Genomic DNA, 19,478 nt, shown 5'->3' on the forward strand with positions numbered 1-19,478 from the left:
TCCTGACTACCTTCATAAGGCATGCAAACTGGTCTGTTATCAACTGCACATGCCTCCTGAATGCATGGTTTCTCCAGCTCTGCCGAGCCCCTTAAACTGCTGCTGTAAGCGACATATGCAGTAAGCAAGGGCACCAGTATAAAGACAAACACTAACTGAATAATGTCGGAGCAGCATGTCACATACTCCCATCAAGTACAGGATATGAAGTGAAGAACAGCACCAGGAGAAATCATGTCCTACAGCAGGGCTGGTAGGCACTGCGAGTGGGTTGTGCAATAGTGTCCTATGCACTAGCAGGAAGCCAAGAGATGCACTCCATACCATGCTTCTACCAAGAAATGGGAAGAATGGGGTCTGACAGGAAAATATTCTATCCCTAAATAAAAGCAGAGCATAGTTCATGGACTCTAAATGCACATTTATGGCATAAAAGAATTTTAATTCTCTGTTTTCATAAAACAAAAATTTCAAGTCTTCATGATTGAGTTTCACATTAACTGGCAGTATCATTATTGAGCTTCAAATCCCAGCTAATAATCATAACCTTGTAGTTAAGTTAGTGTTTGGGAAACGGCATGCTCTTGCAGAATGTCAAAACTTTTGGGGTATAAATAGTTGTGAGTATACTAGCTTTCATCTTTGATTCCTTAACCCTTTGTTCTTAGAGTCTTTGTATTCAGGGCTGGGTTAAGAATTTTAGAAGATCCAAATACTAAAGTGATTAGGATGACAACCCCATATGTAATTTAAAAGAAAATTTATTTTTTCAAGAGGTTGTAAAACTCACTTGAATACTGAAATTAAAATAACTTTTTCTAGGGAAAAAAAAAAGAGGTCAAGAGAAAAAGGAAGAGGAGAGGAAAAGGAATACCTGGTACCCATAGTGAAAATTGAAAAATATCTTCTGTTATTTGACCTAGTCACAAAAGACATGACATATATCTTGGAAATCATGAACATATCTCTCTTGTCCATCTTCCAATAATCATATAGAATGTTCACTCACTCACACTATTTAGAATTCAAAGGTTATTCTCTCACTCCCTAAATAGATGAGATCCACATTTGAAAGACATCCTTTCCAGTAAGTAATCATGGCTGCACCTATTTGCCATTTTCAAGGCCTCTCTTCATTTCTCAGATGTATACATGTTAACATTTAATCTTTTGGACCAAAACTGGAGGTATTCATTTGCTATTTATTTTGGGATGAATATTCTCAGCACTCTTTCATGAATCTGCTTGGTCCTAACTCCATAGATGACAGGGTTAAGCATTGGTGGAATAACCACATAGAGATTGGCCAGAAGAATATGGATGTAGCAGGGAACATTTCAGCTGAACCAATGTGTCATAAAAGAGAAGAGGGTTGGGGTATAAAAGGTTAGACTTACGCATACATGGGAGCCACAGGTGCTGAGAGACTTGAGTCTGACCTCACAGGAGGAGAGATGGAAAACAGCATGAAGAATTTGAACATAGGAGACAGCAATGGCCATTATGTCAAATCCCATAGAGATTTGGGAGAGCAATGGTCCCCAGAACATATATGATGTTGACCCTGATCCTTGCACAGGCCAGATGAACAAGACCCATGTGCTCACAGTACATGTGGGGGATGACTTGGTGTCCACAAAAGGGCAGTTGCAAGATGAAGAATACAAACGGAAATACACAGAGGACTGATCTCCCTATCACCCCCCAAACCAATAAGAGATACTCTCTTGTTAGTAAGGATTGTGCTGTATTGAATAAGTGAACAAGTGAAGGTCGTGTCCGACTCTTTGCAACCCCATGGACCAGAGTCTACCAGTCTCCTCCATCCATGGAATTTTCCAGGCAAGAGTACTGGAGTGGGTTGCCATTTCCTTCTCCAGGGGATCTTCCCAACCCAGGGATTGAACTCAGATCTCCCGCATTATAGGCAGACGCTTTACTGACTGAGCCACCAGGGAAGCCCAGTCAGAAATGGTGTAACGAAGAAGGTTACAAATAGCTACATAACGGCCATAAGTCATGGCAAGAAGGACTCCATGTCAGTAAAGATGTGAATGAAAAACATTTGAGTGAGGTAGACATAAAAAATTATCTCCCTGCCCCTGAACCAGAATATGCCCAGCATCTTAGGGATGGTGGCTGTGGACAGCCCCAAGTCAATGGTAGCCAGAATAGCCAGGAAGCAGAACATAGGCTGGTGAATGCTGTGCTCAGTCTGAATGACAAACAGGATGGTGAAGTTGCCTATGAGTGTGATCATATACACAGCATAAAAAGGAAAGCCAATCCAGATGTGAATGTTTGTCAGTCCTGGGATTCCCAGCAACAGGAAGGAGGAGGGGTGAAACTCGGTGCCATTGGAAAGAGGCATCTTGCTTGTGATTTCATATAATGCGTTCATTGCAAATGTGTGCTGATCCATGTTGTGAGGTCCCAGTCTGTTACCATGATGTTTACCAGTACTGGAAAGAAGCAATTATCTGTTTATCCCATTATAAAAAAAAACTCTTCAGTAAACTTTTTGTTGTTGTTGTTGTTTTACCAGATTGATTGAAATCTTCTACTTTAAGAAAACTTATAACCGGAGTTTAAAGAAAACTGAATTTTATTACTCTAAATCTTTGTTTCATAGAAACAAGAGAGGGAGGAAGGAAGACGAGACTGAAAAGTAGGATATTGAATAATCTTGAGAATAATTCTACTAGAATTTCTTCTTTGTGACACATCATTGATTATGCCCCATGGCTTTAAAATGTGTGCTTTCTGCCAAGAACATGGAGAGCTAAGAAAGGAGGCTGGAGGACTAAAAATGCAATCATTGTTGGGCAGAAAAAGTTACAGGAGTGGCAACCAAACATTGTTTCTTATCAAATAACTCCTTATTTAATCTCAAATATCTTCTTTATAACTGAATAGATATTTATGCAGAAGTTATATGATGTTGTAAACAGTGAGATCTTCCAATTTTCTCTCTCAATATGTGTGTATATATATAAATAGAAGCAACTTATGTGTTTAAAACTATCCTGTACCCACACAACCATTCTGTTTTTCACTTTCAGTATAGTATTCAATAAATTACATAAGATATTCAACATGTTGTTACAAAAAACACTTTGTCTTAGATGATTTTGTCCAACTGTAGGCTAATGTAACTGTGTGCTGAGTTGGTTTAAGGTAGGCTAGGCCCAACTATGATGTTTGGTAGGTTAGATGTATTAAATGCATTTTTGACTTATGATGGGTTTATCGAGAGCTATGGCTAGCTGAAGATTTGTATATATACTATATATATATATATGAAATACATAACTGTGTATATATATATATATATATAATTATATAACTCTCTCTCTCTATGTAGATTGGTATGTATGTATACACAGCTACCTATATTTGACCCTTGAACAATGCATATGTTAGGGGCACTGACTCCCATGCAGTCAAAATTCACATATCACTCTGTAGTCAACCATATGTATCTTTGGTTCTGCACCTGTGAATTCAATTAACCACAGGTGGTATAGTGACCCTGTTGAAACCCATGTTGTTCAAGTGTCAACTATATGCACTCACAGACAAACACATATATGCTGTGGTAAAAGTTTACTTACTTTTGCAAATGGCAAAATAAATACAAGTAGTTTTTACACAAATTATTGTTAAGGAATATTTTTTCTGGTGTTTAAGGAGAATCTGTATTAGTCTAAATTCTGGGGAATAATAAACGACAGCAAAAGTGAATTTCTCATCTCTCATAGATATGGTCTTGAGTGGTTTACAATAATTTTTTTAAAGGTAAGATAAAAGTAATTCAGAAAGATTCAGAAGTAGATTTAGGTAAATAGAAAAAAAGAAGTAAATGTCTTATAAATTTAGAGAGACAGGAAGAGATATAGTACTGAGCCTGGCATATCGGTTAAGTGAATTTTAAATACATATTTTAAGGAATTTTTTTGAATGGTGAGCTTAAAGTGCAATTTAGAAATTATTTTAATTGAGATTTTTGTATTCTGTTGTTTAAATAAGTAATAAAATATAAGTACTCTATAAGACTTCTTTGATAAAATGAAAGATACACCTTAAATATTTAGTTTCCTGAAAGAGTCTTAAGTTTTGAGTGGCGGAGATAATTATGAAGTAGACCCAAGGTTTACTGCCTGTCTCAGGAATTTTAACTCATGTGGGGAATTCTTTATGATTTCAGGAAATCATTAGTTTTCTGATATACAATGCATGCCCCTCCAAGGAACTAGAACATGAAAACTCTGGACCCCAGTAATGTCAAAAGCCAAGAGTGTACAGGGAAATGCATTAGCAAAACCTTATGACTTTTGGAGACATAATTTTTGTTTGTTGTTTTTCTCCTCTAGTATCCATACATGCTGGGAACTGTTTATATAGCACAATACTCTTTGACTATGGGGTTGATCCTTCATTTGCCTGGCACATAGCTGTGATCAGAAAGAAATGCACAGACTATTTCTCTATTTCTACTGTTGCTATATATATATATATATACGTGTGTGTGTGTGTGTGTGTGTATGTATATATATATATATATGTATATACACACACGAGTGAGTGAGTGAAAGTCACTCAGTCGTGTCTGACTCTGCAACCCCATGGACTACACAGTCCACAGAATTCTCCAGGCCAGAATACTGGAGTGGGTAGCCTTTTTCTTCTCCAGGGGATTTTCCCAACCCAGGGATCAAACCCAGGTATCCTGCATTGAAGGCAGGTTCTTTATCTGCTGAGCCACAAGGGCTCAATTATAACCACTTTAGCACTGAGATATGAGAAGACACATCTAGGATTTTTTTCTCTTTTTGTACTTCATTCTGATATGAATCAATGAAAAATCTACCTAGGTTGAGACATCTGACCTTATAATGATTAAAAAGATGAAAATGCAAACAGGGGTTAGTTATAAAGTGATATTTTTTCTATTATATGTAAATATTGAACATCATCTCATGAACTCAAATCTCAGCCCCACTGCTCTCCCCCTTTTGTGGCACTTCTGTCTTTTCTCCTTTCTTCCCCTTTGTCTGTCATTCTGTCTGTGGGTTGGGGAAAGGTGTGATAGACTGACCAAACTGTGCACATTAAGTGCTTCTGAGTCTATCTTCATCTCTACATTTTCATGTATGCTCAAATAGAGAATGAAATTTTTATCCTTAATATGATTCTCCCCAAAGGAAAGCCTCTAAATGAAACTGCCTTGAGCGACATTCATTAAAGACTGAAGGGTCTAGAAGTCCCTGTTTTAAGCCAGGTCCTACGCTAAGTAGAAAAATCCATTAGATATTTCTGCCCTTTTCTGGGGATTAGGATACCAGTTATTCAAAATCAGTGATATGCACCTGAACCTAAGTGAACCAACTATATGCCTTTCCTGGAATCATGAGAACTCTTAACCTCCTCAAAGAAAGCATAATAATGTGATTGAACCCAAGCACCATGGATTCTACCCAAGATCAGTCTGTCTTTCGTATAGTTGAGAAACAAGTGCAATGGAGATGTTGCAGGAGTAAACATTTTAATTTCTTAATTGTAGAACTAATGTCTGCAATTTATGTATGAATATAGAGACTCCCCTTGTGGCTCAAGACAGTAAAGAAGCCACCTGCAATGCAGGAGACCTGGTTTGATCCCTAGGTCGAGAAGATCCACTGGAGAAGGAAATGGCAACCCACTCCAGTATTCTTGCTTAGGCAATCCCATGGACAGAGGAGTCTGGTGAACTGAAGTCCATGGGGTTCCAAAGAGTCAGACATTACTGAGTGACTAACACACAGCATCTGTGAATGTGCTATTGTTTTCTATGATAGGTTCCAAGAACCTGTGGTTCATTATGAGATGGGCACCAGTCAAAACTCCATTAATTCCCAGACCTTCATGTGTCCCTACTCTGAATAGTGAACCACAGTGGCATTTTGCTTCTCCAGATATTAGTATCAGTTCAGGACCAGTGTCCAGTCCACTCCTCCCCTGGCCTCACCAAGACTCTAGCTGGTCCCCTTTCCAATCCACAGTCTTCATGATAAATGATCCCATGTCCCTTTCAAGAAGACCAGTATGTATTTAGTGATTTAACAGAATTTTTCCTCAAAGAAATACAGCTTCCAGTTCAATGGGCTTTATGTTTTAGAATTGTCTCAAGATTGAATTCAGAAAGTAGTTTTGCAGCAAAAATGTATGATATCTTTCCTGGCTTACAGAAATTAGTCAAAAGGGATATTTTCCTGGTTTCCTGGGTTCTCTTCATGAATATTATTTATCGCAACCATAGTGAAAAGAAGGTTTCCTAGGCCCTCTGAGAATAGAGATGGGGGCTGGTTGAGTAGAAATTACATGATAAATCCACTTGAAATTTCTGTGCTCCCTGAAATCATTGGAAACTCTTTTTGCAGCTTCTCCAAGGAAATACTGGCATTTCAGTTACATTTGCTGCAGGCCATCATTGAGTCCAGGTTTTAGTCAACCAACCAAATAAAGTCTTAGAGCCACTCCTGGAAGCATCGAATCTAGAATCTCATTTTAACATCCCCATTTTAAAATTCAGTCTCTTGAAATGTCATTTTCCTTCTACTCAAATCGAATAGTCTTAGAATTCATTCTAAATTCTAAGGCATATGTTCCCCAGTTTCTATCTGTACAAAGTGACAAAATCTTTCAATTCTTTTGGTTAGTAGATTTTATTCCCTAAAGTCTGCTGCCATTTGATTCCAGTTATAGGTCTAGAATTATGTTAGACACCAGCCATACATGACTACTGAACATCTGAAATCTGGCAAATGCAACAGAAGAACTTAATTTTAATATTTATTCATTTTAATTTAAAGTCTGAAGCAGTATAAAAAAATTTCAGTTCAACACTATGTTTTGTTTTGTTTTTCTAAGGCTGCATTTTATTTTAGTCATTGAAAATTTAGTGAATGCATACTAACGCATATATATGGAATTTAGAAAGATGGTAACAATAACCCTGTGTACGAGACAGCAAAAGAGACACTGATGTATAGAACAGTCTTTTGGACTCTGTGGGAGAGGGAGAGGGTGGGAAGATTTGGGAGAATGGCATTGAAATATGTACAATATCATGTATGAAATGAGTTGCCAGTCCAGGTTCAATGCACGATACTGGATGCTTGGGGCTGGTGCACTGGGATGACCCAGAGGGATGGAATGGGGAGGGAGGAGGGAGGAGGGCCCAGGATGGGGAACACATGTATACCTGTGGTGGATTCATTTTGATATTTGGCAAAACTAATACAATTATGTAAAGTTTAAAAATAAAATAAAATTTAAAAAAAAATTAAATTAAATTAAATTAAATTAAAAAAAATAAAAATAAAAGCCTAAAGTTAAAAAAAAAAAAAAAGAAAATTTAGTGAATGAAACAATCTGTGTTTTAAATGTAAAGTACTGAATTAAGATTTGCTTGGAATATTTAAAGGATGTAAAGTATTTAATTGATATTTTATGTTGAATTTATATTTAAATAATGTTTGCATATTATGTTTTATTAAATAGTCTACCAAATTAATTTCATTTGCTTTAGCTTTTGTAAAGTGATGATTACAAAACTTGAAGTAATAGGTGACCCACAGTTTATTTGTATTAGAGAGCATAGTTCTAGAGATAGTAAGGAATGATGGGAATAGCTTATGGGATAGATAAGCAATATACTTTAATTTATCTATGTCAGGGGAGAGTATCACATTTTCTTTGGACAAGGGGAGACAATAAACTTCAAACAAGAGAAGAAGAGCTGCTTCAAATCGTGAGAGGTTTGGCAGAACTCAGGATTTACTTCACTGGAGTATACTCCTATAATGTCATTTCAATTCTTAGAATGCTACTTCTTCCCAATAAATGGACTAGTGAGAGATGTATATTTCTTTGCTGCTAAGTCACTTCAGTCGTATCCAACTCTGTGTGACCCCATAGATGGTAGCCCACCAGGCTCCACCGTCCCTGGGATTCTCCAGACAAGAACACTGGAGTGGGTTGCCATTTGATAGTCAAAAATGATTTCCATTTTCTTACCTGGACCTTGGGCTGGATATTTAAAACCCTGAGCTAAAAAATAAATAAATAAATAAAATAAAACCCTGAGCTCATTATTTCCTTTATTCAGGTTCTCCAGCTTATTTTTTCACAAAAAGCCAAATCTATATTGTCTTTATTCTTATCAAAATCTTTGGCAGAAATACTTGGACATTGAGAGCCTTGCCTTTTTTAAGCACTTGGTTAAGGAAGTCTAGAGGGATAATATACACAACAATTTTGTCGCTGCATCCCCTATACCACTAGTGTCCTCATTACCAACAGGGATCTTAATGACTTTAATTGAATAAGGAACTAATCCTAAATTTGCATTCTTAAGAACTTTTTACCCAGAAGCTACTCTTGGTATACACACACACACATATACACACACATACATGCATGCATATATACTTATGTCAGTTAGGATTCAGAACTACTATGAATATAAGAAGTAAAGAATTTATCACAGGAATTGATACAAGTGTAGAAGGAACTAGAAAAGTTTTGAAAGCAAATTTGTTAAACATATTAGGTATACATGAATGAGTTGCTTTCTGCAGAAAGCTAGGTACAGTCAGCTTCTGGGATGGAATCATAAAGGAAGAAGATATAGAAATTTATGGAAAATGGCTTATAACCTGTGGCTACTGCACCTGTGTACTTGCAGTAAAGTATCTAGTGGTGAACTTGAAATAACTTTGTCAGCAGGGTTGGTAGAATGGAGAGCTGGACGTGGAGCTGGGGGAAGTGAGGAGAAATTAGAACCCTCTAGGACATGACTGAGTGACTTCACTTTCACTTTTCACTTTCATTGGAGAAGGAAATGGCAACCCACTCCAGTGTTCTTGCCTGGAGAATCCCAGGGACAGGGAAGCCTGGTGGGCTGCCGTCTCTGGGGTCGCACAGAGTCAGACACGACTGAAGTGACTTAGCAGCAGCAGCATCAGCAGTATCACTGTTTACCTGTCATTGCCCGTAAAGTGTAGAACTGTAGAACAAAAAATGACTACCGTTTCACATTTGTGCCCACAGCTTCTGCATTTCTTATGTAACCAACTCTAAACTGAAAACTAGTAGGGGAGAGGAGTCTGAGAAATAGAATGTTAGCTTAGCTAAGCAGACACAGTACAAAATTACCATGGAACATCTTATCATCTGTGCTTATCTACGTGTGGAGAATACTTAATTATTAGTTGATATTTTAAGAAATGAATATATTGTGTAAGTGAATCCAAGAATAAGTTAACTCAAAATTCCATGAGGATATTGTAAACTATGGCAAAGTGACAACACTTTTTGTAAAAATTATAATAAAGAACAAAAGGAGGGCAAGATAATTATAGAAGGATAATCAGCTCTGAAATTTATTCAAATATATTACAAATCTGTAGTGATTAAAACATTGTGATATTGAGTAAAGAACAGGTAGACAAGCCTATTCTATTAATGAAAATCATATTCTTGTATAAATTGAAATTCAATATGAAGAAAGATTAAGTACAATTCAATTGTGTAATTTTATTAACTCAATTGTGTTATAAAACAAGTTAGGAATAGAAAAAGAGAGTGTTTAATTTTCTTGCCTGCGTTTTACACCAAAACAAATTGCAGTTAGACTAGAAGAAAATGTAAAAATTAATACATACACATAAACACACATGGACAAATCCAAATAATAAAATAGATTTTGGGATGATGGTATATAATAAAGCTATGCAGAGCCCTAAATTTGAAAGTGATTGAAAGTTATGCATAGGTAATATAATTGGTAATGACTACATTTGGAGAGGACAGTGGCAACCCACTCCAGTACTCTTGCCTGGAAAATCCCATGGACAGAGGAACCTGATAGGCTGCAGTCCATGGGGTCGCTAAGAGTCAGAGGGGACTGAGCGACTTCACTTTCACTTTTCACTTTCAGGCATTGGAGAAGGAAATGGCAACCCGCTCCAGTATTCTTGCCTGGAGAATCCCAGTGACGGCGGAGCCTGGTGGCCTTCCGTCTATGGGGTCGCACAGAGTTGGACACGACTGAAGCAACTTAGCAGCAGCAGCAGCAATGACATTCAATGTAAAAATAAAGTAGTAAAATGAAAAGGGTTTATAGGAAAGTGGTTTTTTTTTAATATAGGAAAGTGTTAATATCAAGTGCACTCAACTCATGCAATGAGACTTTTAAGAAGCTAGGCAGAAAAATTGGTGAGGTGGGAAGGAAATTACAATAAATAAGAAATACAATCCAAGAAAGCAATACTTTTTAGTCTTTAGCCTACTCTCTAACAATTCCAAATATAGAAACTTTAGAAAATTTTCAAATATGCACAAAAATAATTCATAAAGATGTCACATTGATTCTAAATTAAAAATAACTAAAGTACTACTCATGTGATCAAAAGATGAGGAAAAATAAAATGCAAATGAAAGATTCTACTAAGTTTTAAAGGAAATAACTATGTCTTATTTGTATTAGCATAGATATATCTCTAAGTTTAATAATAAGTGAAAAAACTGTCTGTGAGGTCATACACAGTGCTACCATTTACATGAATTAAAAATCACAATTCCATTCCCCAGAAATTATTGAATTTAAAGTGATAAATTTGGACTCTAAGAAAGACAAAAAAGCCTCTGGTAGTCACATTGTCTCTGAGTAGGTTATTTCAACTTAAATACCTCATATGTTTGATTAAAATTAGCATTTAAGATAAATAATATCAATAATATATTTAAAACCTTGTTATGGTAACAAAGTTTCTTGTTATATGTTTCCTTGTCTTTCTTTTGTTAGGCTGAGAGGGAAAATTGGGGGGTGAAACAGTATTAAGAAACATTATGCTAGGAGAGGTCCTTGCACATATTATCTACATTCAAAGTGAAATCATGCAAACAGTCCTTACTTCCACAATAGGAATCAGTACTTGAACTTGAAATATTTTAAAGATTATTCAAAATATAGAATCATTAATGAGCCAGAATCAAATCCCCAGCATGGAATTTGATAGCACTAAATTTAGACACACCATCTTTCTGGAAAGATCACACACAGGTTTTCTTTCTGGATCAAAATGCTTTTTAATGAACATAGTAATAGCCCTTATATTTTAATAAAGGCATGGAGCACTCATTCTCATATCTGTTTGGTCCTCACACCATAAATATTGGGGTCGAGTGAGGGTGGGATAACCAAATAGAGGTTGGCAACAAGAATGTGAATATAGCAGGGTATGTTTTGCCCAAATTGGTGGGTGATGAAGGAGAAGACTGAGGGAAGATAGAAAACACAGAGGACAGCAACATGGGAGCCACATGTGCTTAGGGCATTTAGCCTTGCGTCTTGGGATGGCAGATGGAAAACAGCACGGAGAATGCAAATATAGGAGATGCCAACAAGGACGAGGTGCAGGAGACCACAAAGAGAGACCACAAAGAGCCCATAATTACCATTGACATAAATGTTTCCACAGGACAGTTTTGCAATTCCCATGTGTAGGAATGAAGTATTATTACATGAGCCTGGTAAAAGGGTAGGCGGTAGATGAGATAGATCATAGGAAGTAAGTGTAAGCAGAACTGGACAAATTAAAGTGTACAAACTCATGCCCAGCAACACACAGGCTGTCAAGATGGTCATGTAGTGGAGTGGAGCACAGATTACCACACAATGGTCAAATGCCATGGCCACCAGGACCTCAGCCTTCATGCCAGTGAAAGCATGGATCAAAACATCTGGGACACACAATCTCCAAAATTAATCTCATGAAGAAGATAATTTCAGAAGACACCCAGCATACAGAGTACTGAAGTATGTCGAAAGGGCCAAATCACTTGTTGAAAGGATGGCCAGAAAGCAGAACATGGGCTCCCAGAGAGTCTGGTCCATATTGATGACCAGCAGAATTGTGACATTGCCCAGTAAAGCCACAAGGTAAACAGAGCAGAAAGGCAGGAAGATCCAGTCATAGACCTCTTCCAGACCTGGGATTCTGATGAGGAAAATGTGATTGGGTGAAGAATGCTCCTATTCTGACAAAACATCCTTCTAAATCACAGAGTAGGAAAAGTCATTACTAGAAGGAGGAAGAAGAAAAAGAAATTTCAGTAAGAATTGGCTATTAAAAAAAGATTAACTTAGCACTTCAATAATATGAAATAAAAATTTTTGCTTTAGAAGGATTAGAAAAGGCAGAGGAACCAGAGATCAAATTGCCAACATCTGCTGGATCATGGAAAAAGCAAGAGAGTTCCAGAAAAACATCTATTTCTGCTTTATTGACTATGCCAAAGCCTTTGACTCTGTGGATCACAATAAACTGTGGAAAATTCTGAAAGAGATGGGAATACCAGACCACCTGATCTGCCTCTTGAGAAATCTGTATGCAGGTCAGGAAGCAACAGTTAGAACTGGACATGGAACAACAGACTGGTTCCAAATAGGAAAAGGAGTACATCAAATCTGTATATTGTCACCCTGTTTATTTAACTTATATGCAGAGTACATCATGAGAAACACTGGACTGCAAGAAACACAAGCTGGAATCAAGATTGCCGGGAGAAATATCAATAACCTCAGATATGCAGATGACACCACCCTTATGGCAGAAAGTGAAGAGGAACTCAAAAGCCTCTTGATGAACGTGAAAGTGGAGAGTGAAAAAGTTGGCTTAAAGCTCAACATTCAGAAAATGAAGATCATGGCATCCGGTCCCACCACTTCATGGGAAATAGATGGGGAAACAGTGTCAGACTTTATTTTTCTGGGCTCCACAATCACTACAGATGGTGACTGCAGCCATGAAATTAAAAGACGTTTACTGCTTGGAAGGAAAGTTATGACCAACCTAGATAGCATATTCAAAAGCAGAGACATTACTTTGCCAACAAAGGTTCGTCTAGTCAAGGCTATGGTTTTTCCAGAGGTCATGTCTGGATGTGAGAGTTGGACTGTGAAGAAGGCTGAGCACCAAAGAATTGATGCTTTTGAACTGTGGTGTTGGAGAAGACTGTTGAGAGTCCCTTGGACTGCAAGGAGATCCAACCAGTCCATTCTGAAGGAGATCAGCCCTGGGATTTCTTTGGAAGGAATGATGCTAAAGCTGAAACTCCAATACTTTGACCATCTCATGTGAAGAGTTGACTCATTGGAAAAGACTCTGATGCTGGGAAGGGTTGGGGGCAGGAGGAGAAGGGGATGACAGAGGATGAGATGGCTGGATGGCATCACTGACTCGATGGACATGAGTCTGAGTGAACTCTGGGAGTTGGTGATGGACAGGGAGGCCTGGCGTGCTGCGATTCATGGGGTCACAAAGAGCCGGACATGACTGAGCGACTGATCTGATCTGAACTGATTATTGTTTTCTTCAAATTCTAAATCAAGCCATAGTATTTTAAATGGCCCAGTGTAAAGAACGTAAAATTATACAGATTTAGTCCTATTTTTTTTTAACATGTTAGGTTTATCATCCCTGGAGGAAGAAATGGCAACCTATTCGAATATACTTGCCAGGAAATTTTACACGGCCAGACAAGCCTGGCAGACTATAGTCACAAAGAATCAGACATGGCTGAGCACACCTGAAGATTTATTATCAAGCCCATGACAAACCTATAAAACATAGAACATAGCATAATGTATGGAATAATTTAGCAGTCCTCATACCTTTTATGAAGTCCCTATCTGAAGAGGGACACATGAAAAATCAAGGAGACACATACAAGAATGCAGATACAACCCAAAATGAAATAGGCAAGTGAGAAAGTAAAATCACAGGCATGAATGCACACACTTCCATAATTAGAAAATGAAGAAATTCTCTAATGATTCATTCATCATTTATTGACATAGAGGAAATTCCAAAATCAAACCTAGTGTCCTGTCAAAAAGACAGAAACAAAATATCAGAGATACATATTATCACAAGAAAAAAGCACAAACATTCAGAGATGCCTGCCCAAGAGCAGACACCGGTGGACACATACCTCTGTACTTAAAAGATCCCAGAGCCCAGAAAGAAAGATAATAATACAATTCAGTAGATTTCCATTGATGTCTCTATTTTCCCAAAGTCACTCCATTTCATAATGGCTCATTTTAGATTGTTGTGTTTGAGGTTGTTTCTAGTGGTATGTGACAACTTCTTTATTCACTCTTCACTCTAAATCAGTTCCTCTGAGAAAACCTGATAATTTGATCACTGTTTCAGAACTAGTGACTGAGTTCACTCCCTCTGCCTGATTAAGACAAGAAAAATGTGGGTAGAAGACAAATTAGAAGGCTTCAGGTCATTATGGATCTGGAGAAGGCATATTAAAACTGTCTGGAATAGCGAGGTATTATAGGAATGATGATTGTTTTCTGTAAGTATCTAATGGAAATAGAGTACTGTTGCAATGCCTTCAAAATGATGGAGAAGCTATCAGGAAAAGCCCCATAAACTTAAATAATGAAACAAAAGAACTTTCTCTGGGACCTCAACTTGAGGCAGAGTGATTCAAGATCAGGATAAAGTAGCACAGACTTCTGTTTTCAACCGTAGTATAACTCCATATTTTCATGGCAAATATATCATGTTGAGAAAATAAAATAAGTGTTGTAAACATTATGAATTTAGAGAGGGAGACAGTGTATTGTGACAGAGACAGAGGGAGAAAGAAGGAAAAGCTGCATTTTGCAATGCTCCTGTATGTGTGTTTATTGAACAGTGAAATTCCCAAGTAATTGCCATTGGCCACTGTCAGGGTGCTGGTCAAGAGCAAGCCCTCTAGACATTGTGATGCCTACTTTGGGTTCATCTCTGGAAATAAACTCTCAGTAATGAGCCACTGCTTACCTCAAACTTTCATTGGGCTTCATATGTGTGTTTCATTCAATCCCTATAACCTCTTGCAGAAGCAGAAATTCTACTCTATCAACCAGGCATATTACTGTTCTTGTAAGCAGATTTTTAAAGTCTTGGATCTTCTAATATTATTAAAGATACCCAATCTCCATTTAGAATTTACAAGATCCTCATCCCCACCCCTGCCACATCAAGCATATCATATCAAGATTGTAGTTCTCAGCCACCTTGGATCATACTTCCTTCATTTGACTTCAGTACACACCCATGAAGAGAAAATTCATCTGTGATGCTTCATTCTTCCACAGAAATAGAGACACAATAGATATCAAGGAATAAAACTCTATGTCCATTTTTTATATAGTATAAAGAGAGAAGTTTTATGTTAAGGTTATAGCTGCTTATACCTTTGGGGAAGATGAGATAATTCAGCTTACTCTTATAATCATGCCCTGGGATTAAATTCTCTGAGATTGCTGACAAAACCATCAGACTATGATTTAGAAAATGAGAAGTCTGAGAGAATGTAAAATGGATAAGAATTTATATCAAGAAAATTATAAATATGGGGCAAAAACATGATATTACTATTTGAATGTGGCATAGAGATCAATGTTCATGTCCCTCATTTTGCAGTCAAATTCTATGGATTTCTGTTTTCTAGATAAAGTACTTTATCTATATTCTAAATTCAAGCATAATAACCCAGCATAGAAGACCCCATTTTCAGCCCTAGCTCTCTCTGTCCTCCTTCACTGACCAGGTGTTTTGGGTTCATTGAAGGCTTAGCTTCAGGGATTCCAATCTGTGGGTCTTTGCTCCCACTCTCCTCTGTCCATGATTGCTTCCTTTTCACAATGATCCATATGTATATCACAAAGGCCATAGAGAAGTGGTAAAAACAGTCAATCCTGAAACTAACCTGATTCACTTCAAATACTGGACTTCCCATGTACCAGCTATATCACCATGAGTGATTTATTAGTTATATCTTAGTTTTCTCAACTGTATAATTAGGGATGATAATAATACCAATTGCCTACAGGTATTTTGAAGAGTAAATTAAGTAGTAGATATCAGATATCAGGCATTTAGTATAATACCTAGCTTGTTTTTTTATTAATTAATTTATTTTTGGCTGCACTGGATCTTCCTTGCTGCACTGGCTTTCCTTAGTTGCAGCGAGCAGAGGCTGCTTTCTAACTGAAGCACATGAACTCAGTACTTGTGGAGTCGAGGCTTTGTTGCCCCGCAGCATGTAGAATCCTCCTGCACCAGCTATTGAATCCAAGTCCCCTGTGGTGGCAGGCAGATTTCCAACCAATGAACCAACTAAGAAGTCTGATACCTGGCATATTTTAAATGATTAATTAAAATAAGAGCTAGCTCACAACGCCACCTTCATAAACTTGAACCTATATAAACTACACTGAGAAATCACTCATGCCACAGAATCTGTAACATTTGATCTGACAGTTTGCATTTATTTTAAACATTTTTTCATTAGTTTTGAATTGAATGTACACATAGTTATTATTCTCACTGGGATACATTTATTTTGAGTGCAAAAATTATATCTCTTTACATTTAAGGAGATGTTTTTGATAATATTTAAGAAAAAACAACATCAGGCTTAAGATATAAACCAGATGATATAAAGGCTGCAAATATAAAGCATGGAATTAAATATTTCTTTTGATTCTTGTCTTTCCAGTTATATCATGCAAACCTTAAAGTTGACTGTTACGAAATTTAAAATTTCACACATAATATGAAGTGTAAATATATTAACTCAGTTGTGTCCAACTCTTTGCAGCCTCATGAACTGTAGCCCATCAAGCTCCTCTCTCCAAGGAATTCTCCAGGCAAGAATACTGGAGTGGGTTGTCATTTCCTTCTACAGGGCATCTTCTTGACCCAGGGATCGAAACCAGGTCTCCTTCATTGCAAGCAGATTCTTTACCATCTGAGCCACCAAGGAAGTCTATATATGTATATATGTATATGTGTATGTGTGTATATATCTCTATAAATATATGTTCTAAAATAGTTTGTGCATATTCAAACATAGCATTTTCTTTGAGATCATGGGCATGTAACTGATAAGTTCAGTCCCAATTACTTTTTGAACATAAGCTGAGAAATATTAGGGAAGTTCATATCCCTTTTTCTGCTAGTTGGGAATGAAGAAGCATCTATTTTGAGGAGTTGCTGGTTAGATGTTTTAGAATTATGACAAGAGCAACCTTAGACACAAGTGAGTCACAGAATGTCAGCTCTGAAATGCTTTAAAAAACGTAATGTCTAGTTATCAAAAAATATCTGAACTTCTTTTTGGTGACAAGGAACTCAGACCAATATTTTTATTGTACTTTGTTTTAAGGTGAGAGAAAATCTCCCTTAATATTTAAGTAAGTTAAATAAGATTAGTGGGGGGTTTTGTTTGTTTGATTTTTTTTCCTTATAATTCAAAATTATGTAAAGATATATACTTAAGTATTTTTTTCAGTACCAATAAGTTTTTATTCATATTATACATGTTTCAATGCCATTCTCCCAAATTATCCCACCCTCGCACTCTCCCACAGAGTCCAAAAGACTGTTCTATACATCTGTGTCTCTTTTGCTGTCTCGCATACAGGGTTATCGGTACCATCTGTCTAAATTCCATAAATATGCGTTAGTATACTGTATTGGTATTTTTCTTTCTGGCTTACTTCACTCTGTATAATAGGCTCCAGTTTCATCCACCTCATTAGAACTGATTCAAATGTATTCTTTTTAATGGCTGAGTAGTACTCCATTGGGTATATGTACCACTGCTTTCTTATCCATTCATCTGCTGATGGACATCTAGGTTGCTTCCATGTCCTGGCTATTATAAACAATGCTGCGATGAACATTGGGGTACACATATTTCTTTCAGTTCTGGTTTCCTTGGTGTGTATGCCCAGCAGTGGGATTGCTGGGTCATATGGCAGTTCTATTTCCAGTTTTTTAAGGAATCTCCACACTGTTCTCCATAGTGGCTGTACTAGTTTGCAGTCCCACCAACAGTGTAAGAGGGTTCCCTTTTCCCCACACCCTCTCCAGCATTGATTGCTTGTAGACTTTTGGATCGCAGCCATTCTGACTGGTGTGAAATGGTACCTCATAGTGGTTTTGATTTGCATTTCTCTGATAATGAGTGATGTTGAGCATCTTTTCATGTGTTCTGTATGTCTTCTTTGGAGAAATGTCTGTTTAGGTCTTTGGCCCATTTTTTGATTGGGTTGTTTATTTTTCTGGAATAGAGCTGCAGGAGTTGCTTGTATATTTTTGAAATTAATTATTTGTCAGTTGCTTCACTTGCTATTATTTTCTCCCATTCTGAAGGCTGTCTTTTCACCTTGCTTATAATTTCCTTTGTTATTCAGAAGCTTTTAATTTTAATTAGGTCCCATTTGTTTATTTTTGCTTTTATTTCCAATATTCTGGGAGGTGGGTCATAGAGGATCCTGCTGTGGTTTATGTCGGAGAGTGTTTTGCCTATGTTCTCCTCTAGGAGTTTTATAGTTTCTGGTCTTAAGTTTAGATCTTAATCCATTTTGAGTTTATTTTTGTGTATGGTGTTAGAAAGTGTTCTAGTTTCCTTCTTTTACAAGTGGTTGACCAGTTTTCCCTGCACCACTCGTTCAAGAGATTGTCTTTTCTCCATTGTATATTCTTGCCTACTTTGTCAAAGGTAAGGTAGATTATCATAGGTGCGTAGATTTATCTCTGGGCTTTCTATTTTATTCCATTGATCATACTTAAGTATTTTTTTCCCCCAAGACTTTCTATTTGAAATCTTTATCACAGTGCTATAGTTAGGACTGATATTACTTAATGTGGTTTTTAGGTAAGAGATATTTTCAAAGTGTATTTTATTTTCTTAGTGTCTTTAGTCTTTGAAACAGCCCTACAACGTAGATCAGATCAGAAGAGTCGCTCAGTCATGTCCGACTCTTTGTGACCCCATGAATTGCAGCACACCAGGCCTCCCTGTCCATCACCAACTCCCGGAGTTCACTCAGACTCACGTCCATCGAGTCAGTGATGCCATCCAGCCATCTCATCCTCTGTCGTCCCCTTCTCCTCTTGCCCCCAATCCCTCCCAGCATCAGAGTCTTTTCCAGTGAGTCAACTCTTCACATGAGGTGGCCAAAGTACTGGAGTTTCAGCTTTAGCATCATTCCTTCCAAAGAAATCCCAGGGCTGATCTCCTTCAGAATGAACTGGCTGGATCTCCTTGCAGTCCAAGAGAGTCTCAAGAGTCTTCTCCAACACCACAGTTCAAAAGCATCAATTCTTCAGCGCTCAGCTTTCTTTATAGTCCAACTCTCACATCCATACATGACTACAGGAAAAACCATAGCCTTGACTAGATGAACCTTTGTTGGCAAAGTAATGTCTCCACTTTTGAATATGCTATCTAGGTCATAACTTTCCTTCCAAGGAGTAAGCGTCTTTTAATTTCATGGCTGCAATCACCATCTACAGTGATTTTGGAGCCCAGAAAAATAAAGTCTGACACTGTTTCCACTGATACTATGTTTA

General features: G+C 37.3%; 2 pseudogenes; both read right to left on the bottom strand.

Annotated features, from left to right (window-relative positions):
* Positions 1–1,202: 1,202 nt before the first annotated feature.
* On the bottom strand, positions 1,203–2,371 carry LOC129628232 (olfactory receptor 52E2-like; annotated as a pseudogene).
* An 8,784-nt stretch (positions 2,372–11,155) lies between these two features.
* Positions 11,156–12,096, bottom strand: LOC129627831 (olfactory receptor 52J3-like; annotated as a pseudogene).
* Positions 12,097–19,478: the final 7,382 nt, after the last annotated feature.

The sequence above is a fragment of the Bubalus kerabau genome, chromosome 15, assembly GCF_029407905.1.
Source record: "Bubalus kerabau isolate K-KA32 ecotype Philippines breed swamp buffalo chromosome 15, PCC_UOA_SB_1v2, whole genome shotgun sequence".
Taxonomy (NCBI): Eukaryota; Metazoa; Chordata; class Mammalia; order Artiodactyla; family Bovidae; genus Bubalus; species Bubalus kerabau.